Source organism: Hirundo rustica, chromosome 1 (assembly GCF_015227805.2).
Source record: "Hirundo rustica isolate bHirRus1 chromosome 1, bHirRus1.pri.v3, whole genome shotgun sequence".
NCBI lineage: Eukaryota > Metazoa > Chordata > Aves > Passeriformes > Hirundinidae > Hirundo > Hirundo rustica.
In genome coordinates this window covers 111578202-111592110 of record NC_053450.1, presented here as the reverse complement: position 1 = coordinate 111592110, position 13909 = coordinate 111578202, and the positions used below count along the sequence as shown (strand labels likewise).

The following is a 13909-nucleotide window of genomic DNA, read 5'->3' as shown; positions in this document are numbered from 1 at the left end:
TGACAGGAATTAAGGAATAAGTCTTGCAGGGCTGATGCTGGTCTTGCAGATAAAGAGTGCATCTGTGCAGCGCCTGCAGCCCTTTGCAAGGACAATACAAGGTGAAGTGACATGGTCCTGTCAGACACAATACCTCCAAAATGAGATGGAGAAGTAAAACAGCTGACCTGAGGTCCCAAGGCAGATATAGAAAAAAGAAACTTGTGTGTATTTGGGACAATCCCTGGAGGATTTGATTTGAATAAAACCACACAGTCATTTCAGCAGCTTGTGACAGATATAATCCTCCTCCAGTATATCCCATGCTCTTTTGGGGGGGTGAATTAAATGAGAAGAATTTTACTTTGTGTGTGAGAAAACACCAAGTAACAAACTGATTATAGAAAATCCAGGGAGAGGAATTAAAGCATTCATGGGGTAAGCTCTTTGAAACACGCACAATGTATTTTCTATGCACTTGTACAGAACAAGCTCAAAGGGTACTGAGCATAATCAAGGCATGTGAGAGGTTGTGCAAGAATATGTCAAACAGTAACACGATTAGATGTGCCAGCATCTGACACATCTACTTTCACAATTCTTTGACTCAGTCCTTTTCTGGAATGAGGTGCTAGTAGGCAACTTTCTTTTAATTGTTTTGACTGTTGCTGCTATGCATTTGTCACTAAGGTTTGGGTTTGGGAACAGAGAAACTATCTTTCTGCAAGAGTCATCATGGAAATAGATTTCGCTTAGTAATTTTTATTTTAGTGTCCATCTCTGCTAGGTGTACCATGGAGAGAAAATTCTCAGAATATCTGTTACTACTGTTCCTGGGTAAACCTTACCAGTCAGTGTATCTAACTAATATGGCTCAGAAATATTAATGAACAAGCTTGTATCATTAGCAAAGAGCTCACCACACTGTCACCAGGCATTATTGCTGTTTGCAGCATTCATTTTTTCCTCAGCTATGTGCTACTGATTCTGAACAGATGAATATCACAGAAGAAGGGACTTCAATGTAAGATGGCTGCATAAAAGTTTTGTAAATGTGAATGAAATTATATCTGTTTCCATTCAATGTCTAATGGAAAGGGGGGAAAAGTGAGCAAACTTTTTCTCTTTGAAAAGATGAATTTTCTCCTTGACTCAGAAATGGTTAAATCCTATAACCTCAAATAATTGGTTGGAAAATTCTGCTGATCTGGTTTTGTTGACCTCATTTCCATGCGGAAATTACTGTCAGGATTAGGGTTTCTTTAAAATAAAAAAAACAAAACAAAAACAAAACCCAACAACTTCTGAAGACTATTCAGGATGTACTAAAATATAAGGAGTTAATATAAAGTATTTTAATTTTGACTAATTTTCCTTAAAGGAATTAACTGGTTTTGTAGTTCCTAAGATTTTAAAGACTGTTCATGAGGATTTGTTACATTATTTCTGGTTTTTTTTTCTTGTAAAATATAAGCATAGAATTATATAATATATACTCTATACATCTGAGGATAGTTTTTCTGTATAGAGTTATAATAAGGGACAGAAAACACTTTCACCACTTATCAGCTTTAGCCAAAGGCAGTTGGGTTCATGACAACTTAGATTTTAATAATTTCAAATAATGAAAAAAATAAATTTATTTGAGTAAGAAAAGAATTCAATAGGTCTTTTATGAAAAACAACCTTCTAGAGTGTATTCTTGTAGTATGACTCCAGGTATCAGAGATGTTAAGTAAAATAAAAAACCCTTGATGGTACTAAAGAATTGAAACAAAGAACCCAAAAAAGAGCTGCAGGCATAATAGTTTTAGATGGGTTTGTTTTAAACCCCAAATTTCACAGCCATCTGTTGATTCTGGTACAAAGAAATCAAATGAAGCTGAAAGAAAATGCCACTAAACACAAGAGATCAAGAGCTAAACTAACACTTGCTCCTGTTTGTTCAGTGCTGGAATCTGTGAAGTCAAATCTGCCTTAATATGAACATTTTCCTGTTTAGTTGGAGACTTGCATGGTTTTTCTTATTCCTCCCCTGGGCACCACAGAGCTTTTTCTCTTTTTTTGATTTGTGAAGAAGAAAACAGAGCTGAGCCATACTAAAGATGCTACCACATTCTCAGTGCCACTTTGCCCAGGACACAGATGCAGGTCTAAAGAAAAGCACAGGTGGACCACATCCCTCCTGCTGCTTGCTCATCCTCAGATTGATGACTAAGAAGGATCTATTGCATGAAAGGTGGGGCTAAGTGGAGAAAAAGACTGATATAAAAAATAAAGAAAGAAACAAAACCCCCCACCCCCTGAAGATGAAGGACACTTGTTTCATGTGTTTCAGCCACTGCGAAAAAACGAAGTCCATTCTTCAGAGAAATTGAAGAACTCAGCGGACATTTTTAAGAATTTTCTTTATAGTTGCAGAGGAGCTTGATCTTGTCCTCGCCCATACCCTTTTGGTGGCAGTCATAAGGGAAGAGCACTGAAAGAGTCTTCATTTCTTTGCGTGGAGCTTCTGCAGACACCTTCAAGCTTGCATCTATGTACCCTGAAAGAATGAGGAAATCTACAGTAACAGGAATACAGCAGCATCATGTTCACTTCTGCAACTTATTCCTATTCTGATTATTCCCATTCTTTCCAATAATTGTGGAAAGAATTTCCTTTACGAACTACATATCATATGTTTTTTCTCTACGATCTCTCTAACTAACTCATTCTTGTTGTTGCCTTTTCACTGACCACAAAACCACAACAAAACAAATACAACTCCTCCTTTCTCCCCGCCCCACACTGATCATAAATAATTTTTTTCTGCATTAGTTAGTTTGTCTGCAACTGTTTTCATCCCAGTTGTGAGTTTGGTAAGTTTGTGTCTTTTAAAAGTTCTTTTCTTTTAAAAATTTGTCGAAATTCTGCTGCTGCTAGGTAAATACCAAAACTACCTCAAGCTGTGTCCTTTACTAGTGTAGGTATATAATCCTAATCGTGTCTTCTATCAGCTTTCCTTTTTCTCTTTTCACGCTTAGCATTTATCAGAGCTCCTCCGTACACAGTGAAGCTTGTGGGGCAGAGAGTATGCCTGCTGAAATCTCCAAAGGAAAGTAATGGCAAAGTGTAATATCAAATGTTATGCCCTACATACTAAGTACTGTTGAAAATGTGTCCATTCTTTTCAGTTCTTTCTTTTCATACTCATTTTCTTACGGCCTATTAACAACTTAACTGTTTTAACTTATTTACCATAATACTCCATGTTTTGCATAGACACTTTGTAAAATGATTTATGCTTATGAAGTTTTTTAAGACCCTAAGATAAAAGGTTACAATGACTTCCAAGTTATTACCATCAAATTATTGTTAACTACACTTTGTGAAAATACTCTGAGTTCTTAAGAGATCAGTTGAAAGCAAGAGAAACTTAATTACTTATTAATATCTTCATTTGCTGTCCTGAGATACCAGTAGGCTGGAATAAATTCATAATTGGTCCCTGTGGCTAACACAGCAGCTGGTGGCTTTTCAGCAGGTACTGTCCACATTTGCATCTCCAATTTCCCTATGAAAACCCTACTTCTATGGAGAAGGTTGGGACACTCGGAAAGCAAACTTCATAAAGCCCTCCTAGAGTGGTCTGTGACTGTCAGTCAATAATCCAGGATGACTGTGTGCATTGGCTAACATCATACTTCTGCATCCCCCTATGTATCCTCTGAGGGAATACCAAACGAGCAAAAATCTTATTTTCCCAAACCCCAATTTATTTGAAGGTGTTCCACAATCATATGCTGTACAAAAGATGGCCAAAACTCCTGATCACATGAACTGTGCTCCAAAAATCTTCCTACAGCTAGCAGTCCCATTCCATGTATGTTGTGGGCAGAGGGAAATTCTCTGTAGAGTGGAATCTACTACCCAGAACTACTGCTGTTAGGTTAAGGCAGGATCTCACAGGTTCTGGCAGCAGCCTGCCCTGACCTCCTTGCACCAGTGCAGCCAGCTGGTTATACAGCACAGCTTGGGGACAGCCTGAAGAGTCACCTGTTGGCCATTCCAGCCTTGCAGCCACAAGTTATGGCATCACTGGATTTAGTGCTGAGCATTCTGAGCAATACCAGCCTGCTTATTTCAGTCTGCATCTGGATGACTTTTTTCCTTTATGGAAAAAGGCTGTATTGTGACAGGAGAAACTTACCATCAAGAAAACACATTATTTTCTTGTCCTGGACCCCTTTATTACCAGATCTGCCTCCCATTTTTTTACAAGATTTTTTTCCATGCTGCTGCCTAATCAGCACCATATGGCAACATGGTTGCTGTTACAACAGATGCGTTCACTGGGTCTGACTTCTTTTTTGCTTCTCTCCACACCGAGGTTATTATAACTGAAAGATTGCATGGTCTGTAGTTTATCCTAACTGTTGTGAATATATGGAGAACTGGGAATTTCAGAGCTATAGGATGGGACACAAGCATGCAGGGCAATGTCCTTTCCCTGATGACTGCTAACTCTTGCCAGTATCCCTTGCTCCTCTCTGCAATTGCCAGGCACTGGGTGGGAAGGTGCTTGGACATGCGTTGCTCATGGGGCAAAAATTCTTATGCCTCCACTAGGGACTTCTCTTTGGCTGCTTAGTTTTTCTTCCTCAGACTTTTTTTATTCTGCATGCTTATTTAGATACTTATTTTAATTAGTCAATGGCTGTGTCTCATGTGATTTCCAGGGAAAGCCTGGCATATCCCAGTTTCCCCATCTATCCCTTGTGATTTGGCCTATGGGGTGAAAAAGAGATTTTATGCAGGTTTGTGTTTGTTTGTTTGTTGTTTTTTTTTTACTGTGAATGGCATCCATCAAAAATACTTGCTACAGATGCAAAGAGAAGTTGATTGCTCTCTAAGTGAGACACCAAACCTGTAGATGAGTACAAATATGGCATCCAACAAGTAGGGTGGGGATACAGTCAAACAGAAAAGTCCAGCACAGTATCCACAAGGCAATTACAGTATTTCTTCACTTTTGCATTGTTCCCTTTCTCCTCTTTTAGTGGCACCCTGCCAGTTGTTAATGGCTGGCTTACCTGTGCCACAGATTAATACTTTCCCCATGGAGTACTATTGCAGTAAAAACATGTAAATGTAAACATATAAACATATAATGACTTACATGTAAACATGCAAAACCACATTCATTACTGTACTGCTGTGGAATGAAAGAGCCTCGAGTCCAGTGCTTGATCTCCAGTGGAGAAGAATGTGAAATATTGAAAGGAAAAAACTCTCTGTATACCTAATTGCAGAATGTTGAGGCAAAGGTGATGAACTCAATATTAGCTTAGTAGCTTGAGTGTGAGGAGCAGGATCTCAAACAGTTTTATCTGTTTGACCTCATGGTTGTATAATCATAAGCATTATAGAATTATTGGGATTGGTATTGGTGGCTGACTTTAAAAACATTATTCTTTCAGTATTTCAGCTGGAAGATTGGAGAAGAGTTTCCTATCCAAGATGTTTTTTCAATTATTAAAAGTGCTCACGTGTGTTATCGATTATTCTTCTAATACAGGCAATGTGTGACTTACTGTTTAAGTCAATCCCTCATTTGTTGCCACGTCATGTTGCTCTTGAAAAAATTTTCTCCTGAAAATGACTGCTTCTCTTTCTTGTTTTTATTTAAAGAAGTAAGAAGTTTCTTCTGTTTGGGAAACACTGAGGCATGTATTTACCTATAGATGCCTTTGGGAAATACAAAATGCTGTTTGATGCAGAGTAATTCCTAAAGCTGATTTTGTTTGTTTTTTGCATACACATTTAAAATGAATGTGATGTCTGCCTCACAGAGTAGCACCCATTTTACTAACACAGGCAAGCGTAGGTTAGCATAGAAGTAAACGTTTGCTAAACCAGTTCATTTGTAAAACCGTGAAATTCAGGTAAACAAAAATACTTTCCCAGAAAACATTTTCTTTGAAAACCTGCCAAAATTTATTGAATGAATCTGTCTTGACAGAGCACTTCAGCTGAGATCAAAAAAATCCATACCTTGCAGTGAACAGCTGCAGCTATTTTAAAATGAAGTAAAGCAAGCATGGAAAAAAAATTACACACACACACACACACACACACCCCCCAAAAAAAAAAAAAGGGAAAGAAAAAATAATAATACCGGGGAAAAGCAATTAGCCTGATACAATACAATCTGCAGTGATTCAAGACATAAAAAGCGCTTCCACGGTACAGCGGTGACTCACAGATGAGCTGACTGAACGACTGACCAGGCCGCACCTTCCTTATGACTGCCCGGTGCGCCTCATCCATACGGATGGAATTCTCGCCCGTTCCCAACAACCGGCCTCTCTTTTCCTTCGCTAGACACCCGCCACGGGCGGCTCGCACCGCGGCAGGGCCCAGACAGGCACCGAATGACAGCACCTGTGCCTCTCCCTGCCTCGCCTGGCCAGCTGGGGCTTAGGTGGCGGACGGGCCGCAGGTGTCCCCGCCGGCCAGGCGGGTGCGACAGCGGAGGGCGGCCGCGGGGCACACGCCGGGGCGACAGCAGCCCGGTCCTCGCCTGTCGGGGGCGCAGCTCAAGGGACGGACGCGCCCCGGGACGCGGAGGTGCGCGCAAGTCCCGCCCCTGCCGGGCGCGCCGCCCCCGCCTCCGGCCCGGCCCCTTCCCGGCGATTGGCGGCAGCGCCCGGGCAGGTGCCGGTGCGCGGCGGGAGCTGCCGCCGCCGGCACCGCAGCAGCACTCGGTGGCGCGTCCGGCGGGGCGGGGAGGGTTGAAGGCGACAGCGACAGCAGCGGCGGCGGTGGTGGCGGTGGCAGAAGCAGCAGCAGCAGGAAGAGGAGGAGAAGACAGCGGCTCTCGCCTTGCGCCGGCCGGTGCGGAGCGGGACCGCGGCAGCTGTGCTCGGCGGCTCCGCGCAGGTGGTGGCCGAGGGCTGGCGCGGGGCGGCCGCAGACCCCGCCGTGCATGAGGGACGGGGCGCAGCCGCCGGCGGTGGCTTTGCCCGTGCCCCAACTCGAGGCGCTTCCCGCCCTCCTGCCGTTGTGGTGCAGCCCTCGCACTTGGCCGGGGTGAGTGCGGCCGGGGCCGGGGTGGGCTGGGGGCCCTCCTGCCGCGGCAGCTCGGGGCCGGCCGGCGCCGTGGGGCGGCCTGCGGCAGGGCCGAGGTGCGGGGCCGCAGCGCCCGTCGGGGGCGGCCGGGCTCGGGCCGCGGGGAGGGGTCGGACGGAGCCGGGCGTCCGGACGTGCTGGTGGCCGAGCGGCCGCCGCCCTCCGCGGCGTTCGGGGGCGCGGCGGGCCGCTCCTCCTCGGCAGCGCGGCATTAGGCTGTGCTTTAATTACCGGACAGATGTCAGAGCGGCTTCGTGGCTGACCGCGTGGCTGCTGAGCACTGTCACTGCAGTGCATCATCATCACCGTTATCATTGGAGTGTTTTACTCTTGATGAACTTCCCCGGGAGCCCGGGGAGGGTTTCGGCGTGGCGCTGCCGCTGTCCCCGTTTCATGGGAGCATCCCGCCACGCTGCGCTTGTAATTTATGCCTCAGACAGAGGCAGCGTGCGTTTTCCTAGTATCAAGGTCAGTTTATCGTAACTGCTGAGGAAAATACCATATGGCTTAGACTGACTTTTCTTAGGGAATCTAATTAAGTAGGAGCCTGTGTTGTGCTGGGATTTGTGTTGTGTTTCAGGCAAGCGTAACTGAATTAGATTGTAAAATGCCTTATAGTGTGTGTGTGTCCCTCCTCAAGCGTGTTTGCGGGGACATTAACTATAACTAGCAATCTGTTTCGACAAATTATGCTTCTTTGCCTCATACCTATCATTTTACGATTTCCTGCATTTCTGAAAATGTGGGTAGCTACCTTGCTATGGAGCCAGGAGTTTTTTAGAATAGGCACAGCAAAGATTTTAGCAATAAAGGCTTTTACTCATTCCTCTCATAAGCCTTTTCTGGAAGCCTAGAGGGAGAGAATGGAGGGATAGTTAGTCTAGTTCTCGTATTACTGGACATCCTTCTGATTTTGGTGGACTTATCAAACTGGATGGTTTTTTATAGTTGCTTATTTATGGTGATAGCTGGTCTCCATAAATTGCATTGAGACCACTGACTAAGCCCCTGCTGTTAAATGTCAGACAGCAGCGTTTGCTGCTTAATTCTACCTTTAGACAGTGAACAGAGATGTGCAAAAAGCAGAAGATGCTGTATCTTTTACATAGCCCCTCAGGCTACTGCCTTACCCATCATTATTCAGGTATTGGATTGTATTGGAGCATATTTACTGATGCCTTATGCCCAAGCATCTGAAAAGGTACTTGGCTCTTGTGTAGCCTTCCTGGGGAGTTTGTCAGATAACTTAGTACAGTGCAATTAGAAACAGGGGAGTAGGATTTTCAATACCTGTAACACATTAATTGTCAGTGGTGAGAATGCACACAAGTCAATTCCACCCTGGTAGCCCTCGCAGGGGTGAGACAGAGCACTGCACCCTGTGACAGGATTTGCCTCTTGGACCTGCTGCCTATTCAAATGGTATAATATTGCTCTTTCAGGCAGGGTAATGCTTTTTGTCTTTGTCTGAACCAGTGCTGTCTGGATCTAGAAAAGTGAGTTAGAACTTTAATTAATTTTCGTGAGTTGATTTCTTGCTTCCCTGCTAACCTGATGAATACATCTGAGTGTACTACATAAAGTTACCCAAGGGTATGAACACTGTAGGAGTTCACCTTTCTCACTTCATACTTGCAGTAAACAGAGCACTTGAGCAGCTTGTATTTAAATAAAGAAAAAAAAAAATCCCCAAGGTATGCATGGGTGATGATGAAGAAAGGCTGTATGTACCGAGTGCACTATTGTTCATAAACAGTACATTGGTATGAAAATGCGACTCCTTTGTATTGCTGCCAACATTAACGTGCCCTATTATTATAAGACTGGAAACTGTGGTTTGGCAGTGTAAACCATCCTAGCTTGCCCTTGGAAAACTGGACAAGTTGAAAGAAACTAGCTGAATATAATTCCGTGAAAACCACAGGGAGAGCTTTTCTCATTGAGAAAACCCATTGAATTGTTTGAGCAGATTAATGCTGCCTTCCTGTGGAATGCTTTATTCACCTTCCTTTTGGATTCAGGTAGGTTATTTTCTTAGATAGATTCTTAGAGATAATAAAGGCTTCTGGCTTACCTGTGGACCATTGACAGCCAGAGAATAGAACAGCTCCAAGTTTCTTATACTCAAAGATTTATAGCAGCTTACTTTCAGAAGAAGCTTTTAGGGCTTAACAGATGAGGAAGATGACTGCTATATTTTGGTGTGAAGTGAAGCACACCACACTGTTCCTCAATTTACCAAAGAAACTTCACCTTTATGATAAAACCAGACAATTTTACAGAAGGGCTAAATAGAGTGTAATTTGCTAAGATTTCAAGCAGTAGTCTAGTTTTGCGCATCTCTTAGTGAGATTGGTCAAAGATGCCTGTATCCGAAATTTTGTGAATTTACAGAAACCCAAGAGGAAAACCTCCCCTACATGTCTGATACACCATTCTGTCACTCATATAGTAGGCTAGTGATTACGATGTGCTTGCTATTTAACTTTCAGTTAAAACATGCTATCCTTTTTGTTTGTTTTAACAATCTTGTAGAGAAATGGCATGCTATATTATTTAAAACTTTAGTTTCTGTAAATAAACGTTATGCTTGGCATTCTGTGTCCTGAAAATAAATAAAAGACACTGTAGTGGAAAGCAGTTTAATGAATCACCTTAGCAGCTTTATCATAGATGAAGAGGGTATAATGACTGCAGTGGCTTTACTGGTTAAAAGCTAATATCAGCGTTATTGCAATAATGACAGATTTTTAGATCTTATGCATACTATTCAGGGAATAGAAACACAATAATTTTCCAGGCCAATATGCATTGCATTTCAACAGCACAACAATATATATAATATACTTTTTAAAGAGTGTTCTACTAGTAAAACAGGTAATCTAGCAAGTTTTTACTGACCAATTAGCCCCTGAACTGGGTAAAAGAAACAAATTCTCTTGTTATTTTATTACTTTTATGCTTCATTTACCTTTTGATCCATTGATGATCGGAAAAGGAAAAACTAATATTGGTGTTTGGTATTCAGGTTACTGGAGTTATTACTATCTACTGGTTGTTTAAAGATACAAAGCATTACCTCAGGAAATGAAATACCCATTCTTCAAGGCAAAGTATACCTCCAGATAAAACATCACCCATTGGGGTGGAGCTGGTACTGTAGAGATTAATCTTGATGAGATACTTTCAATAATATTGCCTTCATTGGCTCATGGTAATCAATTGTTTCCTTGAGTTTTGCTGGCATTGACTGGCAGGCAGGAAGGCAACTCTAGCCTGTCTTCTTTCTGAACACCCAAGCTCAAGTTCTTCTGTGCAGTAGTTTCAAGAAGCTCCTTCTGGGCTCTTCCTTGCAAAATGTGCTGCTTATTGATGGAGAAGAATAGATAGGGAAGCCATAGTTTCTGGATTAAGTCTGTTTAAAGAGTTCTGAAGTAATTTTCTGTAGAAAGTGAAATGTAGTATCTTCATGTGATAGCAATCTGAAGTGTAAAGTCTCGTTCGAAGGCTAATAAAGTTCATGGCATTCCCACTGCCTTTAGTGAGTCTTAAAGCCAGGCAACAACCTGAAACCTGTGGGGTTTTTTAATAGCAAAGCACTCCCTTCCTCAGCATCCTCCACCTGTCTTCATGCAGAATAATAGGTGGTTGTGCTGTTGTAATCTAGCTTTCTGCTGTTGGAGGAGGACAGTATATAATCTGTTGTTTTCTTTCTCGAGAGCAAAGAAAGCAAAATTTATTTTTAACTCATGGAATAAACTTTCTGTTCTGCTCTTATGATGAGTTTCATCTCTTCTGAAATTAATACAAGAGCTTTTTTGCTTATTAGGCATTACTTATGGGTCAGAGGATGTATTTAATGGGGTTTTCTTCTGCCCCTTTTGAGCTGTATGAATAGGATTTTGTGTCCCAGGGTAATCCAAAAGGAGAAGTGCTGGCTTGTGCCATTATGAGTAATTGCTACAGTGGGGATATGCAGTGTATGATTTAAGTGCTGTTGACAGAGAGCAACTAGCACTGACCTGAAATACCTCAAATTTCAGAGATGTACCTGTTTTTCTAACCACTGTTAATCTTGCAAGAAATTGATTCCTTTTTTTTCTCTTACAAAAACTGATCTTTTTGCCCGAGAGATCATTCCCAGGAGTTCTTGGTGTACCTTTCTGGAAGTCATCTCACCACTTGCGTCTACCTGTCATAAGTGCTTTGATACTTGTTTGACAGACCATGACTTGAATTCAAGTAAAATCACAGTGTGTGAATTGGAGCGCCATCAGGTTTCAAAAGCAATTGTAAGAGCTTTGGGGTGCATTCAAAAAGGTGATGTTGTTTTTCACTAAAAGCCAGTGACAAAAATTGTCCGTGTGTTGATCACTGCAAGCACAGAAACCATGAACTGAGTCCCAAATGAGAAGAAAGCAGTTCACCTCTAGAGGAGGATAAGCCTGATTGTTCCATCTCCCACTTTTTTCCTAATGTTTAATGATGAGGTTTCATATTCCTGCTCCAAGGTAGTGTCACAGGTCAAAAAGAGGCAAATTGTTGGAAATACCGTGGACTTGGGTTCCACACAATTAAATGAGGAGCCCTAGTTGTTCATAAAGGTGGTGGCTTAACTTGGTTACACTGTTAAAATAATAAGTTCCATGAGACTCAAAAAGATGTCTGTGTTAGCTGAATGATTTCCTGACCTGTAAGAGGATGAACTTGTTCTCTAGTATAAACTAAAGGAGCTGTGATACCGCTCCAGTTCAGATACAAATATCAGTGAAGCAGCAGTCAAACCTGATGCTGAAGTTGGCCTTTGAACTTCAGAAAGTGACTGAGCATATATTATGCTTGAATATAAACATTCTTTGTTTGTATAAACTTATGATCCAGAACTTCAGATTTGTGTTTATTGATCTAGGCTGAGGTTACCTTCATGTTGTGCAGTGTCAATATAAAAAAAAAATCAGCTGAACGCTGGTCCAAAGCAGAGCCTCTTCTGAGCACAGTGTGGAGTAGGTCCCAGTGTCAACAAACAAATGCATTAACTCCCCCACCTGACAGATTAACCCAGCTCTTTTGGGTTTCAGAGGCTTTCTACAGCTCTGGCTCAACTTTATACTTGTTTTATGCCACTTGACAAATGGTTATCTAAACAAAGCAAAGATGACCTGCTGTTGAAACCCTTTTTACAGTGCACAGGGCATACGTTGTGTGTCAGCCAACTACAGCTCATCACAAAGTCTCAGTGAAATGGGGCATGTGGCTTTATATGTGTCACTTCATTGTTGTGTATCTTATGATTCTTGCTTCTTCAAGGACAAATCAGGGTTGGAAGCATTTTACAAGTGTCATAGTGAAGGTGGACAGCACAGTCTTAGGAATTTATTTTAGCTTTTTATTTTGTTAATTTACTTGCTAATCTGTAAATTTCAGTAATTTGCAGTGGGGTTTCCTGTCAGTGGTTTGAATTAACAGTGATTTACTGTATTAAATTTGTTTTCACATCTGGCAGCACTAGAGAATACTGCCTCATTCTGGCAACTGCTGTTGGAAGCATTTTCTTACCTCTAAAAATAGAGCTTTTGTCTTTCTAGTCCTGCAGGAAGATTCTCTCAGTGAAAGTTTAGTTCTTGGATAAATCTTAATTATATGTTTATGGGTGGTATTTCTTAAGAGGGATGAGGGATATCAATTAGTGCAGCAGATGTTGTGGGGGAAAAATACATTTTACTGTCTAGAATATTTTAAGTATGCCTGTGGTATGTTTGCATATTGGTTGGATTTTGTTATGGATGTTTTGGTAGCAGTCAAGCAATCTGCACTTAATTGTTTACGGATTAATGACAATATGGCTTTCAAATTATGATTAGTTTCTTAATTTATCATAACTCTATTGCCTATATTATTGAAATGGAGAATTAAATGCAGATGCAAAATGTGTAGTGCTTCCAGAGCTGTTTGACTTCGTAAAAAGTTTCACCAGTTCTCTCAATGGGTTTTTTTTTTTACCCCCATCTTAAAGATGTTAATAACCCAGATGAGAAGCCTTATCACCATTAACTCAATAGTGATGCTTTGGTATTATGAAGTTGAAAAACTTATCATAGTGGAGCTATTTTCTTGCTTTGTTTATTGAATGTTATCTGTAGGAGGCTCCTCTCTAGTTGTTCTAACAAGTAGTGACTGCTGTGCTGTAGGGGCAGGCATTTACTTTGACACACATACTTGTCATGTGCTGCTCCACAGCTTGTATGGTAGGATGTGGCTTGTCTCTCTCACAGAGCCCCGGCTCTGTTTTCGCTCCGGCTAGCTCGAGGGACAAACCTCAGCTGGAAAGATTTTTCCTCAGGGTCCCAAAACCCAGGAGTGGCTGGGAACCTTTCCCTTAGCAGAGAGAGCGAGATCCCGTCGATGGCAAAGGAAGGTCTGCACTTGATCCGAGGGTGAAACCAGGGCTTTATCCAGTCTGTCTTCTGTGGTCCTGCCGCAGCCTAGGTCAGGAACCCTGTCCCACTCCCCGAACCAAGGGGAAGCCCCAGCCGCATGGTCTGGGACTTACATCCAGGGAAGGGGCTAAAACCGGGGTCAAGCCAATACCCAGTCAGGGATAAGGTGGGAGTGGAACAGGGTTGGATTACAGTCCTGGAAGGGAATAATGTGGAAGATGGGCTGGGACAAACTTCGGGATATTACATTTTCCAGGGGAACAGGGTGGGTATGGAACAAACTGTTTTAAAGCCCAATATAAAAATGAGATAAAATATGAAACCAAATAATACACAGCAACAGTAGGGGACTTTCTGTATCTTTCAGTTGCTTCAGGTCA

The 13909-nt window shown here is 42.1% G+C and overlaps 1 protein-coding gene across 7 annotated transcripts in view; it reads left to right on the top strand.

Annotated features, from left to right (window-relative positions):
- The first annotated feature begins 6930 nt into the window (after positions 1 to 6930).
- MYRIP (myosin VIIA and Rab interacting protein) overlaps positions 6931 to 13909 on the top strand; it is a 211513-nt gene continuing 204534 nt past the window's right edge. For all 7 annotated transcript variants that reach the window (XM_040077677.2, XM_058422475.1, XM_058422467.1 and 4 more), the window contains exon 1: positions 6931 to 7053. The gene's annotated coding sequence lies outside the window, so the exon portion shown is untranslated. The remainder of the gene's footprint in view (positions 7054 to 13909) is intronic.